The sequence below is a fragment of the Calliphora vicina genome, chromosome 4 (assembly GCF_958450345.1).
Source record: "Calliphora vicina chromosome 4, idCalVici1.1, whole genome shotgun sequence".
In the NCBI taxonomy this organism is placed as follows: domain Eukaryota; kingdom Metazoa; phylum Arthropoda; class Insecta; order Diptera; family Calliphoridae; genus Calliphora; species Calliphora vicina.
The window spans coordinates 6,205,105-6,227,640 of NC_088783.1; the positions used below are offsets into that span (position 1 = coordinate 6,205,105).

The following is a 22,536-nucleotide window of genomic DNA, read 5'->3' on the forward strand; positions in this document are numbered from 1 at the left end:
ATTATTAGGAATTAGAATATAGATTGGCAGGGTAGAAAATGCATTCCAATTTGCCATTTGTCTAAAAATTAATTTACAGTGTTATTCATAAAATAATTATATTGCTGAAACTTCTAAAATAGTTATTTTCAATGTCGGTTAACCGGTTAAACCGGTTTTATAAAACTAAAAAATCATTAACCTTTGTTCGATTAAAATAAAACTCGAATAACTGATAGCCCTAATAAGTACTCATTAAAACAATTTCTCTTAAGCTGCTTGGTTTTTCATTTAACTCAGATTATAACTAAATCAGTCTTTTTTTTGGAAAGATCATTAACTTTCGCTAATTTTTCGCAAAGGGAACCACTGTGTGTATACGTATTTTCTACATTGTGTATACGTACCGATGTATGTATGTATAGGTTCACATGTTTGTACGAACGTGTTCGTTTCGTTTGTACTGTTGCTCATTCTATTCGTAGTCGTCGTAGTCTTCGTTTATTTAAGACATACAAACGTACATTGTTGTTGCGGTTTTTGTTGCTGTTGATGTGAGCTTTTACTAGCAGGCAGCACCAAACAACACAATCGTCAGTTTATTGGGTCTGCCTTTCGTCGTTGTGTTGTCATCAAATTTTAGTCTACTACGTAAAGTAGTCGCTGTGAGTAACGAACGCGCTCTTGCTTTTTACCAAATAAGAAAAGAATACATATACATACATCTATATACAATCATACAATAATAATAAAGAAAGAAAAAAAATAATAATAATAGAACCATCCACGAAAAATAGCGCGCCAATTAAATAACAAAATTCCGACAAATAGAAAAATAAACAACTCGTTATTTGAAATTCTGTATAAGTGTAATAAATAGTTAACAAAATTGTGAGTGAAATATTTTATAAAAAATACAAATTTAAAAAAAATTAGTTTTTAATATTTAAAATTAAAAAAAAAATCTAAAACAAAATACATACAATATGTAGATATGTATCTTTAATTTTATAAGCAACAATTACATTATTGTTGGATATTTTCATTTTTTTTTAACCAAAAATAAAAAAGCAAAACAAACAACAACAATAATAAGCAATCAAATAATAATCTTGACGTAATCGCCGCAAAAATATTTAACGACGTCGCCAAAACGTCGAAAAAACGCGACAAAAGATAACCGAAACAACCCAACAAACTACCACTACCAACAGCAACAGCAACAATACATACCACGAAAAATAATAATAACAACAGCAATAACAATAACAAAAGCAACAATAATATTAAACGAATACGTATGTACGTACAAACATAAGTATGTACGTATGTATGTTTGTACATTCAAAAACCCATCACCAACCGATTGGCGGTATAAAATTACGTTGAGAGGAATAAAGTAGTAGAGCCGATCAAAGTGGAATAAATAAAATAAAATGAAAATATCTGGTATAAATTGTATACAAAAACAACTAAATGATCAGTAAGCCTTATCTACATACAAACACACATACACACACATATGTATCCACATACATACATACTTATGTTTGTATGTATGTAAATATTTATGAATCTATGTGTGTAGAATCATACAAACGTATTTATATTTTAATAAACCATCATCACACTACATACGTCGCAGCTATTAAACAACAATTTATACATAGTACTTTTTTTTAGATTGTTGTTTTTCTTATTGCTTGACTTTTCTTCTTCTTATTCGTGTTGTTTGATTAAACATTTTTTTTTTTTGCATTTCATATTTTTTATGAAAAATAAAACATTTACTTTGATAATAAAAAAGAGTTTACTATAGTTGCAAATAAATATTCAAAAATCTGCAATTCACATTGATTAGTTTAATACAACGATTTGTGAATTCCCAACTAAAAGCCTATAAAAATAAAACAATAACTTTCTCCTAAACTTTAAATTGAGTTTTTCAAAATTCTTTGGGGATTTTAAATAATCAAAAATTAAAAAATTGTTTGTTACTTTCACATGGATAGCTATAACAACGGTTCTCAAATGAGGTTACGCGGTCCACTAGGGATCTATATAAACATTACAGGGGGAGGGGACAACTCAGGAAAACACTAAGCTAAAACACTGTATTTTAATTGATATTCTGACTTTAAATGTTCCTTTTTAAGAGAAAAAATTACATTCATCACAAAACAACACATTAATAATTTGACATCACATGATTATACAAAGTCTTTATTGTGAAAATGTCGTCTTCGATCATCAATTCTAAATTATTCATCATTTGCGTTATTTAATGCAGCGGTATCCATGTCTGATCTACAAAATGTTAATTTAAGACAAACTTAATGAAATATCCAAGAAGAAATAAATAAAATCAAATAAATGTAACTTGCATGCTAAATTTGATTTTGAGTCAATTGAAATCAAAAACTTTTGGTTAATTAGGAGCTTTAATAATTTTTTAATACGTGAGAATTAGGGATGTCAATCCCGAAATCACGATCCCGAAAAATCCCGGGATTTTCAAATCCCGGGATTTGTGAAAAAGAATCCCGGGATTAACAAATCCCGAAATATTATGAGATTTTTGATATTTTAGGAAGATTTTTGAAGCACCCAAAATACTTAGAAAGCTAAATTTCAGCATATTTATAATACTAATCTCGCTTCAAATCCAAACGCAGCCAGATTTTTTCATTTGAATCAGGGAGCAGCACGGCTCCCTTGCATTGACAGGCTTTTACACAATTTACACTTTTACGAAATTTATGTTCAAGTTATTTTCTGAAGGGGACTAGGGGCAAATGTAGCCCGATTTCCGCAGTACTTTACAGTATAATTTCAGAGTACTTACAACTTATTTTGTACAAAATTTTATAAGGATTGCCGCATAATCAAGATATTTATGACTGCTCAAACAGTACTCCGGGGGACAATTGTATGGAGCTAGGGGAAATCATGGACCATTTTATTTTAATTTAATGCATTAGTTTTTGATTTGTTATATTTTTACTTAAATATATTAATGAAATTAATAGTTTTTATTGTTGAATTTGATGTTTTTGACGTTTAACTAAAATCCCGAAGTCCCGAAAAATCCCGAAATCCCGGGATACCGGGATTTACATTTCTAAAATCCCGAATCCCGGGATTTATAAAACCCAGTCCCGTTTGGCATCCCTAGTGAGAATATAGTAAATAAGTTTATTACAAAAAATGTCATTTTGGTGAAACATTTTTTTTCCCCGATTTTGACCCATTTAGATAAAAAATAGGACAAAAAATCGAGCAATTTCTGAGCAGATTTTCTCTATAGCGGATATATGGATGTATGAATCATGTATGTAAGTTATTTGAGGGCTAAGGAAAATTGATTTCAGCATACAGGCGGATAGTCATGTCCATCTGCATGGCTATATCGACTCCACTATCTATAACGATCCAGAACATATACAGCCCGACTATGAATAAAAATTCCCCGGGAATATTTTTCAATTTTCCCATTTTTCCTATTCAAATTCAATGTATAAAAATAAGAAAATTCCCCAAAAATCTTCTGAAAAATGATGATACCCGAAAAACAAATGAAGTGACCTGGTCACAAACGAACTCTAATGTACATACATTTTATGGAATTAATTGATTGTTTTCTTAATTTAAAATAATTTACATATATAATGTTTCTCAATTTTATATGGAATTTTGTAAATTTTTATTTGAAATTCGAAATTTCATTTGGAATTTTCGCAATTTCAAATCGAATTTCTCAATTTCATTTTGGAATTTTTGCAATTTAAAATTTAAAATTGAAATTATCAATTTCATTTTTAATTTTCACAATTTAAAAAGGAAATTCTCAATAAAAATTGGAAATTTTCAATTTCATATGGAATTTTCTTAATTTCAATGAAAAATGGTACTAAAAACATTTTCGTACCATTTTAAGGAATTATGTGCTTTAGTACTTTTATTTTATAATTTTTGTCTAAATAAGGATGTCCATCTGTCCCTTAGAAGTAGGGTTTCGAAAGTCTGTAGCAACATAATGTGGTAAGTCCTTCATCATATGAATGGTTGTCACAAACATATACTTATTTACTGTAACCATATATATGGTTGATACAATCATGTGAATTGTAAAAATAACCATATTATGGTTACCACAACCATGTAAATAGTTACTGTGACTATAAATTGTTAAAAAAAACATGTAACAATATTGAAATGGTTACAGTTAGATTGTTTGACTTATGTTTGCCTATAGCATGCATACTAAGTTCTGTACATAGACAATATGTATTGTATATTAAATGAAAGGCATTTCAAAGACCTTCTCTACCACAACTCTGAAATTTCGATGGATAATGGGATAATTTTGTGGAACATTTTTAACCGGAATATTTATTAATGAAAATTCCGAAAATGTGTGTTTCCCCAAAAAATAAAAATAAAGCAAATTTTTCTTTATAAAAAGGTTTAAAAATTGTGAAATAAAGTTCATTTATCCCTTAGAGGGTTAAAATGAGTTCAATAATCAATAATGTTTGTTATTTCAAGTAATTGTACATAAACCAAATGCAATGTTTGGTTTAGTTTAAAATTTTACTCTATTATTATTATTAATCATTAAATACTAGTACATACATACATACATAGATACATTTTATTATTTTTTTTATTTGTTTGTTTGTTATTTATATTTTTATTTATATTGAGTGTAACAACTGAGCAATACAAAGAACTTTGCTTTTAATTAAATGTCAATTCGTCTGGCACTTTTAAATGACGTATGTACGACGGGTGAATGCAGCAAGCAACGCGGTGTTACAATGCAACGTAATGTTGAAATGTATTTATTGTACAAACGAGTACAATAGCTAACAGAGCAATAATTTAAAAGCTAAATAAAAGTACATATTTACGATTTTATACATTTACAATTACAATGCATGCATACATCCATAAAAATAATAAAAACAAAATATGATCATATGTCGTAATTACATATGAGGTGTTTTAGTTGAATATTGGCGAAAAAAAAAACTAAACAAAAATTAATGCTCTTTGTTCTAGTCATAGAGAATAGACATAGAGCGGAAACTCTACTGTCGAAGACCTAACTCAGTTGTCAGAAACCTAAGTGGTGAGAATGTATTAGTAGAAAAAAACTATGTGAAAACAAAAACATTATTTTGAGTAATTTTTTTGTTTTAGTTTTTTTCTAGTTTCCGCTCTATGTTTCTCTATGGTTCTAGTCCCAGACCTATAACTGAAATATAGATGTATGTCTTGAGTTCTATTTTTAAATTTAAGCAAATATTTGGTATTTTATCCAACTTCAAACCCAACTATTTAATTTTAAGGTTGTAAAAATGCAATCTATTTTAGTTAATATGTATTAGTACTACCTATATCTTGTGCAATAAGAGTTTTTAAATAACATTTATTTTCTAAGAACTCTATTAGAAGTTTGAATTTATAGATTGAATATTTGTATGTGCTAGGGTATTCAATCGATTAACCGTTAATCGGTTAACTGTTCGAATAATTCAAAATTGCCGATTTTCAAATAACAAATAAACCGATTAATTTGTGTCGATTAACCGATTAACCGAAATTCCTTTTTTTGCACTTTAACTTATTTTTTTGTATTTATTTTTACAAATGTCAAAGTAAAATTACATATTTTTTCGAACATCCAATAACAACTGACATATTTAATTTACGTGTATGTACATATTTGTTGGATGAAAACATTAAAATTGACGAAACTGGAGACTTTACTGAAACGAGTCTTTTATCAGAACTTGTAGAAATTATTGAAAGTATTCAAAATCTAAAAAATTCAAAAAGGACTTCAATGGTATAAAGGACGATTTTATATGCTTAGAAAAAAATAATAAAAAAAATACTGAGATGTTGGAAATTCTTTATCATGCCTTATTTTCGATTTCTCCAACATCTACAATCAGCGAGAGAGTTTTTTCCAAGTCGAGTTTTATTAAAACTCAGGAAAATTATTTATTTTTTGGCTGAATTGTTATGTTTTGTTTATTTTTATGTTTTTGTTCTTTTTATTAATAAAATACTTAAATAAATATACAAAATTCGTGGTTTTATTTTCAGTTTGTAACTTAAATATAAATTATTCGGTTAATCGAATAATTTAAAATTAACCGATTCTTAACCGATTAAATCTAAACCCCTATTAATTATTTGCTCGATTAACCGATTAAACCAGTAACCCGGTTAATTGAATACCCTAGTATGTGCACATGCATATACATGGTTAGTTTCTTACTTATAAACTTAACAATATGCAACCGACCTTAACAATAGGAACGTAAAAATTAATAAAGGAGTGTAATTTATAATATTTTGATATAAAAAATATTTACTGTAAACATTAAGGAGGTCTCAATGTTTCCAACTGAAATTAATGTTTTAAAATATGTTTAAGACAAATACACATGTTAATATTTAGGTACGACATAAAAAAATCACTTAAATTAAAGAAAAAGTAAAGATATGTTAAAATACACCTTTATTTTCAGAAGGTGACAGTAGTAATGAGTTTCGGTGTGAACACCCTTTTTACGATATGGTTGCAGCAAATCTATCAAAAATACAAGGCCTGACTCACTTACTGACCCATCAACGTCCAGCCCAAACGGCTTAAGCTAGAGACTTGAAATTCGGTGCACGGTGCACCTCTTTCTTTCGCTTAAAGGTTAAAGTCTAAAACCTAAGCCGTCAAAAAATAAGCGGAGCTTGCATAATACTTTTTTGGTAATTTACTTATAAAGGGTAAAACGGGTAAAAATGGAATTTTGGTACATTTTTTAATCTAATTTATTTTCTAAAGTATTAAGGATAGGAATAAAATTTAAATCGATTTGTTCTCTTCTCAAAAACGTCTCGAATGTTTTTGGTACTTTTTTTGAAATTCGGACTAATAAATGAACAAAATGTAACTGATTTTTGGTACTTTTTCTAAAAAAAAAATAGTTTTTAATTCACAATTTATGTTTTAAAGTATTACAGATAGAAATAAATTTAAATCTAATTTTTCTCTTTTTAAAAAACTTTTCGAATCTGATTAGATACTTTTTTGAAATTCTGGCAAATAAGGAATACAAATTAGATCGATTTTTGGTACTGTATAAAATTAATATTTTCTCAATATTTTGGTTCAGAAAAAACGAATTTAGGAGTGATTCGAATTGATTCAGCTCAGTCCATTTCAGCGAAAATTTATTTTATAATAATAACATGTCATCACCCATAATATTTTGGTTCATATTTTATAATTACATGATTGATTTTAAACGATATTATATCTAACTACAACTAAATTATGAAATTGTTATCTTTATGTGACTACAACCATAATATGATCATGTCATCAAAAAAAAACATAGTTTGTTTTTATTAATTTTCCTAAATGTTTGTTTTAATTTATTGACCAAAAATAGAGTTTTAGTTTTCTTTAACAAACTGATTCCAAAATAATATTGAAAAGACAGAATAGTTACAATTTTTCCAAATTTACAAACGAAACGGAATCTAATGAAGTTAGAACAATATCCATAGAAATAGTAACTAGGAAATTGACATCATTCTGAACGGAAAGAATGTGAAAATTATCTGGGAATTACCGGAAATATTTGTTTAGAAATGTCTGTATTTCTGTATTTAAAGTATTATTTCAGCACAGATTCATTATGATTTATTGACAATCGAATTCGGGTATAATCGAATGATTCGATTGGCAACAAATCACAATGAATCTGTACGAAAATAATACAGAAATACAGACATTTCTGAATAAATATTCCCGGGAAGTCCCGTGAATATATATATTTTTTTTACTACAAACATTTTTGTACAATTTTAATGATTTTGCAAGTTTGTCTACCGTTACCGCTAAACTATTGTTGCCAAAATAACTGCAATTACCGCTACCAATATAATCGAAAATAGCATTACCGCATGTCTATAAATAATTTTAAATTATGAAAATAAAATTTTTTAAAAATGGTCATATTATAATCAAGCCGGAATCATAATATGGCTGTAGTACAAGCATAATATGATTATTTTTACATAACTATAATATGGTTGGACACAATTATATTATAGTTTTCCTACTATTATAATATGATCGCTGAAACATGATATGATTACACATGATTATATTATGATTGACAATAAACAAATAATCATAACAAGGGATTAAATTGTGGTTAAGTAAAATCATATTGTAATACACATTTGTAATAATCTTTAGCTTTATATATATAATTCTTCTGTACGTGTGTTAGTAACTTAGTAACTTTAACTCTTTCTGCCACGCTTTTTTGTGTATAAGTTTAAAATCAAAAATAAAATCAATTATAAAAAAGTAAGAAAAAATTAATCAAAACATGAAATAACCACCCCATTCCAAGGTTTTTTGTGGAGTGAAGTGGTTAGTTTACTAACCACCACACATTTTTGTTTCGTATAAATTTTATATTTTTGACTTAATTTTCTGACAAAACAACCGAAATATCAAAGTAACACTGAATTCGATGATCAATAACACTCTGTGCTTTTTTATTGAATGCGTTTTCACGCATGCGTTTCTCTTAAAAAAAACTGATTTTTACAATATTTTCAAATTAATATATTTATGTAACCAGAGCACCCTGACGGCAAAGTTTTGCAAAAAAACATAAACGAAGACTTCAAAAAATATAATTGTTTAGCAAAATGGCAATAGATGCCAATAAAGTATGTTTTAAAGACTATAGAAAATGTGGTTAGTAAACTAACCACCAAACCGCAAAGAGTTAATCCCTTACACTATTACATCCAAGAAGCACCTTTTTCAAATTACACGAAAAAATGCTTTTATTTCTTTAAATATTGGTTAGGGGCCTGATTTAGAAACATGGACAGACAATTTATTTCAAAAAAGTTTATGAAAATTAATTATGTAGTTAGTTTTCAAATAATTGTTGGATGTTTTTTTATACAAACATTTTAAAATTGTTTTTTAGTCGTGTTTCTGAATCAGAAGCCATTAACAGACGAAAAGTTTTTTCTAATTTTATGTGAATTTTGGTTTACACTGTAATTTAAGCAAAAAGTGTTTGTACAAAGACAACAAAAAAAAAAGAAAAACAACGACGTAATCACCTTGCTGCATTTTAGATATACACTCATTCATTTGTTCACATAAAATAACAAATTTTGAATGAAAATTTAACAAAATTTTATGTGCATATTTTGTGTTTTTTTTATTTTTCTAAAATAAAACCTCATGGATTTGAATGTGAATGAATAATTCTGTATTTTTCTTACTTTTTTATATGTATATTGTACATAGTACGTAAAGTGATTGACGTTATTTTTGTTGATGTGTGATAAACATTTTCGTAACTTTTTCAAATGATTCGGGCGGAGGGAAATAATTTTTATATTGTAATTTGATAATTCAGCACATTTACATAGATTGTGGCAGCTCTTGTGGCAGAATGTGTTGAAACGTCAGAAAGACATTTCAGGTAAAATATCATTAAGTGATGACTTGTAACTTCTGAGATGTTTATAACATATTTATTCCCAGCTGTGCAGTAATACTAATTGTTATTACATACTGATAATAGAAAATGTTTTCTTCCAATGGACAATTTTAGCTTAAAATGGTATTGCAAAGTTATCTACCTCCTATTTGTTTTATTCAATACTTTGGCAATATAGAGGGATAATTTTTTAATACATTTAAAAAACATTTAGTAACGTTCTTTTGGTTATATTTGTATAAAAGGATATCGCACCAGAATCTTAATCAAACAAAAGATTAATTTCGAACAATTATGTACATACTATCTTAAATTTGTTATGTTTTCGTTTGTGAGAGACGACTGTTTTAGATCGATAGCATATCTTAAATTGTATGTAATTTGTATGGGGCTCTGATTACTCACACATTAAATTTTTTATTGGTGTTCAAGTTCTGTTGGGGGCATTCAAACAGAAAACTACTCGTATTTTATTTATCAATCAAATTGTTTAATTTGTGTTTACACTTCCAATTAATTAACATTATTTTATGTTTTTTTTTATAAAGAGATACAGGTGAAAGAACAAAATATTTGTCTACAACAAAGTTTAAGACCACAAATATACATTAGGGTGGCGCCCAATACAAACATTGACTCCCTATGTGGACTTAAAACTGCAGCATTTTTTAAAATAATTAGCTTTTCTTTTTAAACATTTTTACAAAATAAATTTATTCATCTTTCTGCCAACATATGAATTCCTAGCCAAAACAACAGCTCATCTGTAGGCCAATAACGGATACTCTGTTTCAAAGTGAAGCGTATGCCAGAAAGATCGTTCTGCATCGATCGAAACAAATAAACGGACGGGGCAAGGTCTTGACTATATGTCGGAAGAGGCAAAACTTCCCAATCACTTCTTTCTAAATAGTTTTAAACAGGAATTGCTATAGCAATTCATGTATACATGTATACATGTGTCCATGCGTTGTCATGATAGAATATTCTGGTTTCATGACTGTCCATTTTTCGGCCAATTCTCGCTTCAGTACAGGTTCCCTGTGATGGTCTGGTCAGATTTCAGCAGCACAACAGATAGGACCCTTTTGCTGATACCAAATACAGAGCATAACCTTATCACCATGGATATTTGGCTTTGGTGTAGATTCGACTGGTTGGCCTGGCTTCTCTTACACTTCGAGTTATCGTAATGAATCCAGTTTTCATCGCAAGTAATGAATCGGGGCAAAAATGATTTTCTTTTATTGCGTTCAAGCTGCATTTCGGACATCATGCTAAATCGTCTTTCAAGCTATCTCGGCTTCATTTCCCTGCTTTTAGATGAATCCTCGCAAACGTTTTTAAATTGCTGTTTGGGTAGCTCCTAATCCCAATCAAAAACAATCTCATGGAGTAATGCCTCAAATTATTATTTTTCAAACTTTTTTGGCTGGCCTGGGCGGTTTCAAAATCACCACTTCTGAGCCACAAAAACCATCTCTCGCATGTTGGTGAGCAATCGGTGTACTTCAGCGGCACTTTTTTTCACATTGAAGATGTAAAGCAAAACTTCCCGTATGTGACGCTTTGTTGGTACAAAATTCGACATTTTGATTTTCTACTGGAAATTTTTAAATTTTGATTTGACTCTTTTTAGAGGATTTAATCTTTTTAATTCCCAAAAAATTCAAAATATTGCGGAAACATAGGTATGATAACAAAAAAAAAGAGTTTTAAAATGCGAATATCTTGTTAACTGTAACAGATACTCTGGTGTATATAGTCCTTCATATACAGTATAATCTTTCAAATCTAATCAAAAATTCAATACTTAAACTCCACTGTTCCTCTTCTAAAGCTACGGATAGATTAATTAAATTCGAACTATCCATTTAGAATACAGATTCAGAATACTTTGGACATAGAATAAATTCATAGAAGGGAAGGAGAGAGATATGTGAATTAATAAAATTAAACAAAAATACTCTCTTTTCAAACATGGCAATTAAACGCACTCAGTCTATTTTTTCCCATGGAATAAATTTTTTAGACCTATTTGAACAATATTATTGTTTGAGATCACACCAAATTGAGACGTACCTTGTCCAATTTGAGTTGGCAATTCTCATTTCCAAAATGGACAAGTTTCTAATGTATTCCTCAATACCTATATTTACTAGAGCTCGTTGTCACATAATTGAAAGCTCTTCAAAAAATTATTAATACATACATAGTTTGTAGGGGGGGTTGTTAGGTTCAAATCATAGAGAAACATAGAGCGGAAACTAGAAAAAAAAAACTCAAACAGAAGAATTACTAAAAATAATCACACATACGAGTGTTGTTTTTGTTTTCACAAAGGTTTTCGACAACTGAGTTAGGTGTTTGAAAGCAGAGTTTCCATTCTATGTATGTTTCTCTATGGTTCAAATTATGACACCTCTATATATAAATAGAACAAAACTATTAACTAGTTTGTAAATATAATTAAATCATAAACTATATTAAAACGAAGTATATAAATAAACAAAATATGTATTCTTATCTCACTCGAAATAGTTTTGCAGTATTATCATAGTGAAACTATTATATCACGATTTGTACGAGTAACGTCTATATTTATTAAACAGCACCCGTTGAAGTCATCATTTGTGACACACATTACAACAAAAAAAATGTGTCATAGATATTTTGAATAGAAACGTAACCTATAGCAAGATGTATAGATATCACAGGTGTGTTCTAAAGACATTAACATTTATTATAGTTATAATTATTAAATATGCTGTCTGCCAAAGTTGTAGTTATTTAAGGACATGGTAGTTTAGAATTTTGATAAGAAAACTAAATTAGTTTCAATTATTTGCAAGCACCTAATATTTTTAAGTTTAAAATCGTCTTTAAAGCTTTGAAATTCCATAAACGCGTTTGAAAGTCATGTGATTTTAAAAATCCACAAACAAATAAAAGTATTGTAATAGAATCGTATTAATACAAATGTAGGTATGTATTTATGTACATATAGCAATTATAACTCACCTTCAGATGTTTTACCTGCCGTTTTGTATTGAAAAATTAAATAAAAATAGACTTTTCGTCATGAAATGTTAAAAAAAAACCTCATTGATTTTTTTGTACTATCCAATACCATTAAACATTATTATTTCATTCCATCATATAACCAACCATATGAGTAGTTCAATGACCTGTAAGAAAATAAAACATTTTTTTTTGTTAATAATTATAGTAATTGGTTCTCTAAAACAAATATGTATGTAAGAACAATAATACTAGAAGAAATATTTAAACAGAAAAATAATTCGAATACATCAAATTATTTCAAAACACAAAATGTAAAAACATTTAAACTAGAAAACTAAACAATATCTACCACAGAATTTTCACAAGTTTTTAAAAGTTTTGCTTTAATAATCGTTTTAAAGGTGGGCGGTTGTCGTAGACTATTTTTAACCAAATAATTATGTTAAATAGATGGATAGATAGATGGATGGATGTTTGGACAGTTTATAAAATAGAAAAACTTTTCGTAAATAAATAAATAAACTCAACCAAAAAACAAACAAATCAACACACGAAAAAATGCCATTCCATAAATTTAATAGATATATTTCAATTTAAATATTTATGTACATATGTATGTATCAAAGCTTCTAAAGAACTAATTCTTAATTAAATTTTCAAAATAGAATTAACAATTTCATTAACACATTCAGCGCGAATGAATTCGTTGTCTTACTTTCTTAATACTCCAAACATATTGAACCCATTCCGTATAAAATTAATTCCTTATTGAATCATTTAACCCTTTAACCGGCCAATTTTATTTTGAGGTAAAAAAATATACCAGGTTATTGTTTGAAAAAAAAAATACGTTGGAATAAAAAAAACAAAAGACAAGTGCACGTTCATATTTATCACAATAAGTAAATTGTTTGTCTCTTTACACATATTTACCGTTATAATGGGAGAAATAAGCAAATAAAGCAGCATTACATACATTTAAAATACCCCGCCTAAAGGCAGCCTTGCCGGTTAGAGGGTTAAGTTATATTTAATTCAAATACATACCCAATAAGCATTTTTACTGGAATTCAAGTTGAAAGCAAGTGTAATTCAATTCATGAATTATATTTAAGCAATTGAATTAAACATTTCCTAGCATTTGTTTGCGACTCGATAGCATTTTTAGTGCAAAAGATGGATTTCATCGAGTTTAAGTTTTCATAATGATAGTTATAAACATGTGGTAACGAACGTACGAACTTTGCCTGACAGTAGTGAAATGTAAAAATCTGCGAAATGGAATGGAATATTTAAAAGCGATTAATACACTACACTAAGTAACATTTTTCTTTTAAAAATTCAATAATTTACATATATTCGAGCGTGATTTTCGAAGTGGGCCTTCTATGGGAGCTATGACCGATTATTTACCGATCACCATGTTAATTAGGTCGTAGTTTAAGTTAGACTGAAATTACCGTTATTATTAAAATACTGTTACCAAAATAAATACAGTAATACTGTTACCACTAAAATACCGTTACTGAAATAATATAAATAATTAGCTAACCGTTTCACAACACAAGCCAAACTTGCTAAAAACCAAAACCGACCAATATTCTTCCGTTCCAAGTGAACGATATCGAAGAGATAATGAAAAGGGTATGATTTGATTTTGTCGCTTAGGGTCTGGCTCACTAAATGCCAACAAACATTTTCTTTCTTATTTTATATTGAAAACAACAAATATATTTGAATTTTTTATTATTGTTTTCAATATGAAAATAAAAAAGAAAATGTTTGTTCGCATTTAGTGAGCCAGGCCCTTAATATGTATTATTTTTAAGTTACATATTTATTTGTTTATATTTACTCTAATAAATCAGTACATAATTTTCTTAATCATATTTTAACCTTTTCAACAAAATTTTTATCACTCAGAAATTTATAAGCACGTTAACGTATTTTGTTTAGTGTTTTGTTTACCTTTCTAAAAACTAAATAAACACAAAACTTTACACCGAGAAAAAAATCGAATGTGTAATTTAAAGCGTTACGTTTTTTCCATAACGTAACACATACCATTTTAATAAATGTGTAGTGTTGAAGTATCTGTGTGCGTTAAGATTTATTTACCGTTAGATTGTGTGTAAATATGTACATGAATTCATATACTAAGTGTAAGTGTATGTGTTTATATATACATATGTGTGTATGTATGTATATTGATGGGGATGACGACTCGTGTTGTAAAGACAGCCTTGAACTTCGTTGTTCTGGAAGGTTGCCTGCCTGCCTAGCTCTATGACTATGAATGGTTGTATTTATTATTTTTTTTTTTTATATGAGAAACAAAAAGTTTCATCGTTGTTTACAGAAATATTCAAATTTGACGAAAAAAAAAGTAATAGAGGGAGGACGCATAAATATGAATACAATTTTTAACAAGTTTGAGTTCTGTGTTTTTTTTTTCATTTGCTTGTATGCATTTGTATTTGTGACAAATATTTGTATTGCCGTGTTAAATATAAAAACAATTATTCATATGTACAACATATCATTGTTAAAGTTGATATACATACCTACAAAATATTTCAAATTGGACACAATTCTATAAACTGTTTCTGAAACGCTTCGTAACTGAATAGAATGTAACGGACAAAGATATCTTTAATAGTAACAACATTTAATTTGGCACAAATGAGTCTTTTGTAAGCTGATTTGCTTTTTATGCTCATAAATATGCTGCAGAAAATTTAAAGAAACTAATTTTATATAATTTTTAAGACATACAAATATTATTCTTTAAAATTATTACAATTTCTTTAATAAAAAATTTAGATTATTGAAAAAATATGAAAAAAACATTGCAATTTTTAAAGAAATTAAGTTGTTTTTTAATTTTTGCTGTGAGGTAGTTACTAGGGTTAACTGTTCGAATAATTCAAAATTGCTGATTTTCAAATAACAAATAAACCGATTAAATTGTGTCGATTAACCGATTAACCGAAATTTCTTTTTTTTACACTTTAACATATTTGTTTTGTATTTATTTTTCCATTTTAATTCAAATACAAATGGTAAAGTAAAATTACATGTTTTTTCGAATATCCATGAAACAAGTTTAGTGAGTATAGCAACTGACATATTTAATTTACATGTATTTGTCGGATGAGAACATAATAGACGAAACTGGAGACTCTACAGAAACGAGTTTTATCAGAACTTATCGATATTATTAAAAGTATTTAAAATCTAAAAAACCAAAAAGGACTCCAATGGTATAATGGAGGATTTTATATGCTTAGAAAAAAGAGAAAAAAAATAACTGAGATATCGGATATTCTTTCGATTTCTCCAACATCTACAATCAGCGAGAGAGTTTTTTCCAAGTCGAGTTTTATTAAAACTAAAATTATTTACTTTTTGGTTGAATTGTTATGTTTTGTTTATTTTTTCTTTTTATTTATAAAATTCTTAAATAAGTACACAAAATTCGTGGGTTTATATTCAGTTTAAAATTTAAATAGAAATTATTCGGTTAATCGAATAATTTAAAATTAACCGATTAAATCTAAACCCCGATTAATTATTTGCTCGATTAACCGATTAAACCAGCAACCCGATTAATTGAATACCCTAGTAGTTACCAAATATACAAATATTTTGCTAAAGTACAATACAAAGTTTTTGTTAAAACTGACATCCAATATTTTTAAAGAACATTCGAATTGTCTAGAAATTTGCGAGTGGTTAGTTGTTTCCAAAAACATTTTTTTAAAGAAAAATTTTTTTGCAAAAAAAAACAAGTAAGAAAGTATGGTCGGTCAAGCCCATCTATATAATACCTTACACTTGAGAAATGACCAAAAATATTTTTCTTTAAAAATTTATATTCCTGAGTGATTTTCGGACGGCGTTATTTGGGAGCTATTTTGATTTATTTCTATATAAAACTTATTTTTGTTAAATTTTATGTGGATTCCAAAATTTTTAAGCTAGTTTTCGGAAGTGGTCCTTATATGGGAGCTATGACTAATTATGGACCGATCTTCATACAATTAGGTGATATTATATCTGTACATATAAAACTTATTTGGGGTGAAATATGCGTATATACCTGTATAAATTAAACAGTTATTGCCGAATAAGTCCTATTTCCATATGGGAGCTAGATGAAATAATGGGCCGATTCCAAAGGCTTCGTACTTTGGGCGAAAAAAATGCACGTGTCAAATTTGATCGAAATGTCGTCAAAATTGCGACCTGTACTTTGCGCACAAGGTTTACATGGACATCCATTCAGCCAGATGGACGTCATAAAGTGATTCTTAATCGATCGGTGGGTGTAATATTTTTGGGCGTTACCAAGATCAGCACAAACTCATAACACTCATAAAATATACAAAAATACAAAAAATGCCCTAAAGATACCAGATATGACAAAATGAAAATATGACATAAATGTGCTATAAAAATAAAGTAATGCAAAAATATACACTAACGAATCGATGGCAAAATTCTTGAAATGTTCTGAAACGGATAAATATCTTATGCCCGGCTATATAGAACTTCCCTGCTTATAACTAAACCACAAATGTTAGTTTATATTTATGATTAGTTTGTAGATATGTATGAGTTTGCGAAACTTGAAAACATTATGGTTCATTACAATTTCCAGTAACCCAGAAGAATTTACGAACCAAAGGATTTTCAATCAAATGGCAATGAATTATATATTCCGTCATAGAATATCGTTCCGATCGAAAATTAAATTTACTCCGCATTTCGCTTCATCAGAAAGATTAAAACGAAAATTTCTTTCGGAATGAAACCACTTTCAGATTTCAAAGTGTAATTGATATTTCTTTGTAGTTATTTGTTTTTCTGAAATTCTTAACCAATTTCTGTACCAAAAACTTTACTTTTGTTTTAATATAATAAACGCTGTCAAAAAAATCAGAAATACAGAATTATAATAAATTAACCTAAAACGAAATCGATCGAAATAAAATCTTAAGGAATTGAAAACATTCCGAATAAAATTTATCATTTTTACTGTACATTACATACTTTCTTACATAAAATGGACTGAACTTCGGCTCATATTTCTATTGAAAAAATTGTTTTTTAAACAAATTATCAATGTTGGCTACAGATTCAAAACGGATTTCGATAATGGTAATTGTAGTTATTTCGGTAACAGTATTTACCGTTATTTTTTTAATTAACAAAAAATTAAAAATAAGTTTACAAAGGCGGTATGTTTTATATTACATTTTAAATTCTCTATATTTCAATATCAAAAATTTGTATTTTCATAGCGTAAACATATTTATAGAACAGCGGTAACGGTATTTACGATTATATCTGTAACGGTATTTCAGCGGTAACAGTAATTGCAATTATTTTCAATTGTCAATTATACTCTAGAAAATCCTGTAATTATTAAATTATAAATAATACTATTCTGAATTTATTTCATTTATTCAAAATCATGCTCTAAGTTCCAAATATGATTCAAATTCAACTCAGATAAAAAATTAAAACATTTGAAGGATTCTAATTACTCCTTTGTGAAATGCAAACAATTAAAAGCTGGTCTCCCCAATGGGATGCAACTAAAAGCGTAACAATAGCTTTCTCTTTCTAACACCAACCTTTTAAGGCTGTATTAAATAACACAATTGGTTTTCAAAATATAAGAAAACAGTGTTAACAACTATTAGTTAAACTAGCGCCTTTATACAAATAAAACTATGCCAAGTAACAAAAACAGCAAAAACAAGGCACATTAAATAATTTTTAAATACAAACACTCATGAATTAAAGTAATATATACGTTTCTTATAAACGCAAAGTATTTTTTTAAAACAAACTCTAGTAAATTTGGGGGGTAAAAAGTTGGCAACACTAACACTACTTGCTATTTTTATTGAGTACAGAGAGGAGCATAGTAGAAAAATAGAAGGTAGTTTCATTCTCTCTTTATTTTTTAAAATTCTACGTCTGACATGCTTAAGGATTTTGACGTTTTCGTTAAAATAGTAATGCCATATCAATTTCAAATTTTACCTTTGGGAATACATAATTTTCATTAATTTGAAAATTATTAAAAAAATTTAAAAAATATTTACCCAACAACAACAACAGTTTATGGATATATGTAAAGCTTGCGAAGAAGATTTGCCAAAATAGCCAATGGTGTGCTCCGACCATTTAGTTAAAAGTAATATTTCAGTTAAAACAAAGCGTGTGAGATTGGATATGAATGCTGTCCCAATGAACACAAAGTAACTTCAAAATACTATTTATTATGTAAACATATTTTGGGATATATACCACCGATTATTACCGATCATAATCCATTAACTATGCACACTGGAGTAGAATCGAAATTATTTGAAAATAAATCTCGTATTTCTAAACGGCGTACCCAAGGAATATTCGAGTTTAAGATTTGAAAATGAACCCCACAAATACTTCAATGGCGGCGCTATGGGACCCAAAGTAGGGCACATTCGACATGTAAATTTGTTAAACGCGTGCCATTTTTTGTTTTCCATCCGATTTCAAAGACTTTTTATATTTTCTGAGAGTGCTCGGCTAGATCTTCAAAATACATTCTTCCGTGTGCTACATGTCTCTTATAATTAAAGCTCCATTTAAAAGATATAAAATATTTACATAGTAATAAAAAAAATGAAGAAAATGCATACATATAAAAATAGTCATCGTGTTTTAATAAGTAATCGAACGTTAGGAATTGAATCAATAACTCCCAACACAACATAATACATTTTTATTTAAATAATAAATTAAATTACACATTTTTTGTAAAAAAATTCTCGAAAATCATAATCATTTTTTGGAATGTGGCAACGCTTTTTATAATGCTCACAAAAAAAGGAAACTTCAAAAAACCTTATTTAAAAAAAAAAAATTTGATTGAAACTACCTTCTATATTTTTATCATGCTACCTTCTATATTTTTATCATGGAGAGGAGAGGTTTATGTTTTTTTAGTTTGCTCTCTCTTTAATGCACAACAACAAATGACGTAGTGATGTCATCAGAAATTATTTAGTTTTTCTTTTTCCCTCTGATTGTTCGTGTGTTATTTTCTTTTCGTGCGTGCTTAAATATAAATAGTGCTATTATTTAAAAAAAAGTTATACAAATATATATAAAAAATTAAACCATAAATTTAATACTTTTTAACAAAATAAACTGTATCAAAAGGTGTGTAAATAAATAATATTGACAAAGTTCTCATGGCAAATGCCAGCCAATGTTTTCATTTTCGTCAATTGTAAATAACGGCAAATTGTGTACACTTGCAAAAAACTGAAAATGAAAGAAAACTACACTACATACAGTGTATACTATAGTGTTTTTATTAACATTTTGTGATGTTATAGATAAAAATCTATGAAAACAGAGTTTAAACGGATCGGAAAAAGAATTTTTAAACAAATTAACAAGAAACCAAAAAAGTGTATAAATTAAGAAAGAAAAAAAAAACGTTTTTCTATTAATGTTAAGGGGAAAATAAAACAAATAAAATAAATAAACAAGAAATGAACTGAAAAACAAATAAAATTGTGTTATACTATTTTTTTTCCTATACGACGACATCAATTATTTTTTTTTGTATTCTCAGCTGGTTACGAAGTTTGCTCTACAAGAATTCGTTGGCAACAGTTTACTATTATCTACTATTATCCCTAACTACACGTAAATGTTATAAACATTTATTGAATAAAACAAATTAAATAAATGTTTTACTTTTTGTTAAAATAAGTTTGTTTAAAAATTTGGTTTATTTAGGCACTAATCTTATTCAATATTACGTCACTACATTACCTTAAGTGATTCTTGTAAACTATAACATCATAAAGATAATTTACACTTTGTCAGCGATTCCCCTTCCACCCTCAAGCACATTATTTTATTCACTATTCATTATTCCCTTCTATTTCGTGCTTAGTTTTTTTTTTGTTTTTTTTAATCTACAGTCGGGCACCGTTCATTCTACTTAATATTATACATGGCCAAAGCTGCCAGATTTGAGAATTTATCGGCTAAATGTTTGGCGATTTAATGTTTTTGTTTGTAGCGATTATTTTTAAATATTTTGGCCCATAATCATAGTCAGAAATAAAGAATACTTTAAGAGAATTAAACTCGACTTTACTCAAGAGTCGACTTTAGGTCTATCATAGACAAGTTAAAGCATACTTCTGACGTTGAAGTCGACTCTAAATATAAAACTAGCTGAAGCTGTTTTTAACTCGTTTAACAACAGCATCTGCTGTTCTTCACCGAGTAAAAAAGTTCGTCACAAAGTAAAAATGTTTAAGTTACAAGATATTGGTAGAGATTTTGCAATTATTGAACAGTTATCAATAAAATTAGTACCAAAATATCGTAATTAGTCTGCTTTTACACAGGACAAGTTTACTTGAAGCAAGTCTCGTCGATTCCCTTTTAAACTTGCTCGTCTGTTTACACACAGCAAGTCTGTGAGCAATTTTGTATGGCAAAACCTAATAGACGCCATATTGAAAATGAGAAAACAAAAGAAATTTGAAGAGACTTGCCAGTCTCTTCTTTCTTCTTGCCTCTCTCTCCTATAAACTCTAGACTTGTGCAAGAAAAATTGCCCTGTGTAAAAGCAGACTTATCATATTAATCTTATCTTTTCCATTTTTCCACAACAATCAACTTTCTTTCTTTAGATGTCCCGGTTACTTTTATTGTTTACGTTTTTTGGATTTTTTTTAATTTTGTATGTCAGCTGTTGAGCGTTGCTACTTGTCTGTTTTTTGTTGTATATTGTATGAAAACATTTTCTACATTTGCGGTGGCACCCAGTTAAAGTCGATTCAATTTAAAACATACTTTAATTTTGACTATAGTTGCAAAATAATTAAAAGCAGGTTTTTATTTTAAAGTTGTTTCTAAAAAGAACCGACTTTAGTGTTTGACTATGATTATGGGCCTTTATTTTTAATGCATATTCAAATACAAGTACATAGCTCGAACAGTTTATTAATTTTGATGTTTTATTCATTAATGCCCATTAACTCGAAGTCTGGTTATATGTTAACTTGTAGTTATATGCGTATACATTTTTGATTCATTTTCCAGCCCCTGCCAATTAACATCAGTTCATTATACATAATAATGCGCCTACTTACCACGATAGGCTCTGCAACCAGTACTAATTTAAAACATAACTCGCAATTACAGAGCTGTCAAACAAAAAACTTTCATCTCCTTTCACCACTTTTCCTTCTCCAATCTATCGCCTTTCCAAAGAAAGTGACATCACAGAATTCCATTCCGATCGTAAGCTAAATTAATTCCGTATTTCGTTTCATCAGAAAAAGTAAAACGAACTACAGAACTACTAAATATTTTTGGAATTAATATATTACACGGAATCTGATGAATCTAAAACGAAATCGATCAAAATAAAATCTATGGAATTGAAGCCATGAAGAGAACAGAAAAACAAATTGCACCATTAGTCTTAGAATCTGTAACATTATTAATGGTGGAAAAAATAAAAATAAATGGCTCAAATTTTTTTTTTTTTATTATTATTATTTATTTTCAACAACCTAGCCTATTGGCCATAATCGGTTATAAATTTCTACTTAAAAAATTAGTTTACATTAAAAAATTTAAATATAAAATAAATTAAATAATTATGATATAAATTAAATAAATATTATAAATAAAATTGAACAAAGTCAAAACTTAAACTCAAACATATTACATTATAAAACATCATTATTAGATAATGATTCTTTAATTGATGTCAGTAAATTAGCAACTTGATAAGAAAAACTAGTTTCCACTAGGAAAAAAGAAATTTGATAAGTATATGTGTAACAGAAATAATCAACCATATAAAAGAGAAAACATGGTACTCAGTACAACCTAGAAACTATAAGGGCCAAATATATGTATATATAAATAT

General features: G+C 28.1%; 1 protein-coding gene across 6 annotated transcripts in view; it reads left to right on the top strand.

The window, feature by feature from the left end:
- The first annotated feature begins 545 nt into the window (after positions 1-545).
- The window catches only part of CrebB (Cyclic-AMP response element binding protein B), a 35,516-nt gene continuing 13,525 nt past the window's right edge, over positions 546-22,536 (top strand). The window contains exon 1 of one of the 6 annotated variants that reach the window (XM_065510318.1): positions 546-644. The gene's annotated coding sequence lies outside the window, so the exon portion shown is untranslated. Of the gene's footprint in view, positions 645-672; positions 871-1,285; positions 1,463-19,680; positions 19,788-22,536 lie in introns of those variants that run through there. The other 5 variants (XM_065510321.1, XM_065510315.1, XM_065510320.1 and 2 more) reach the window with 5 other exon arrangements.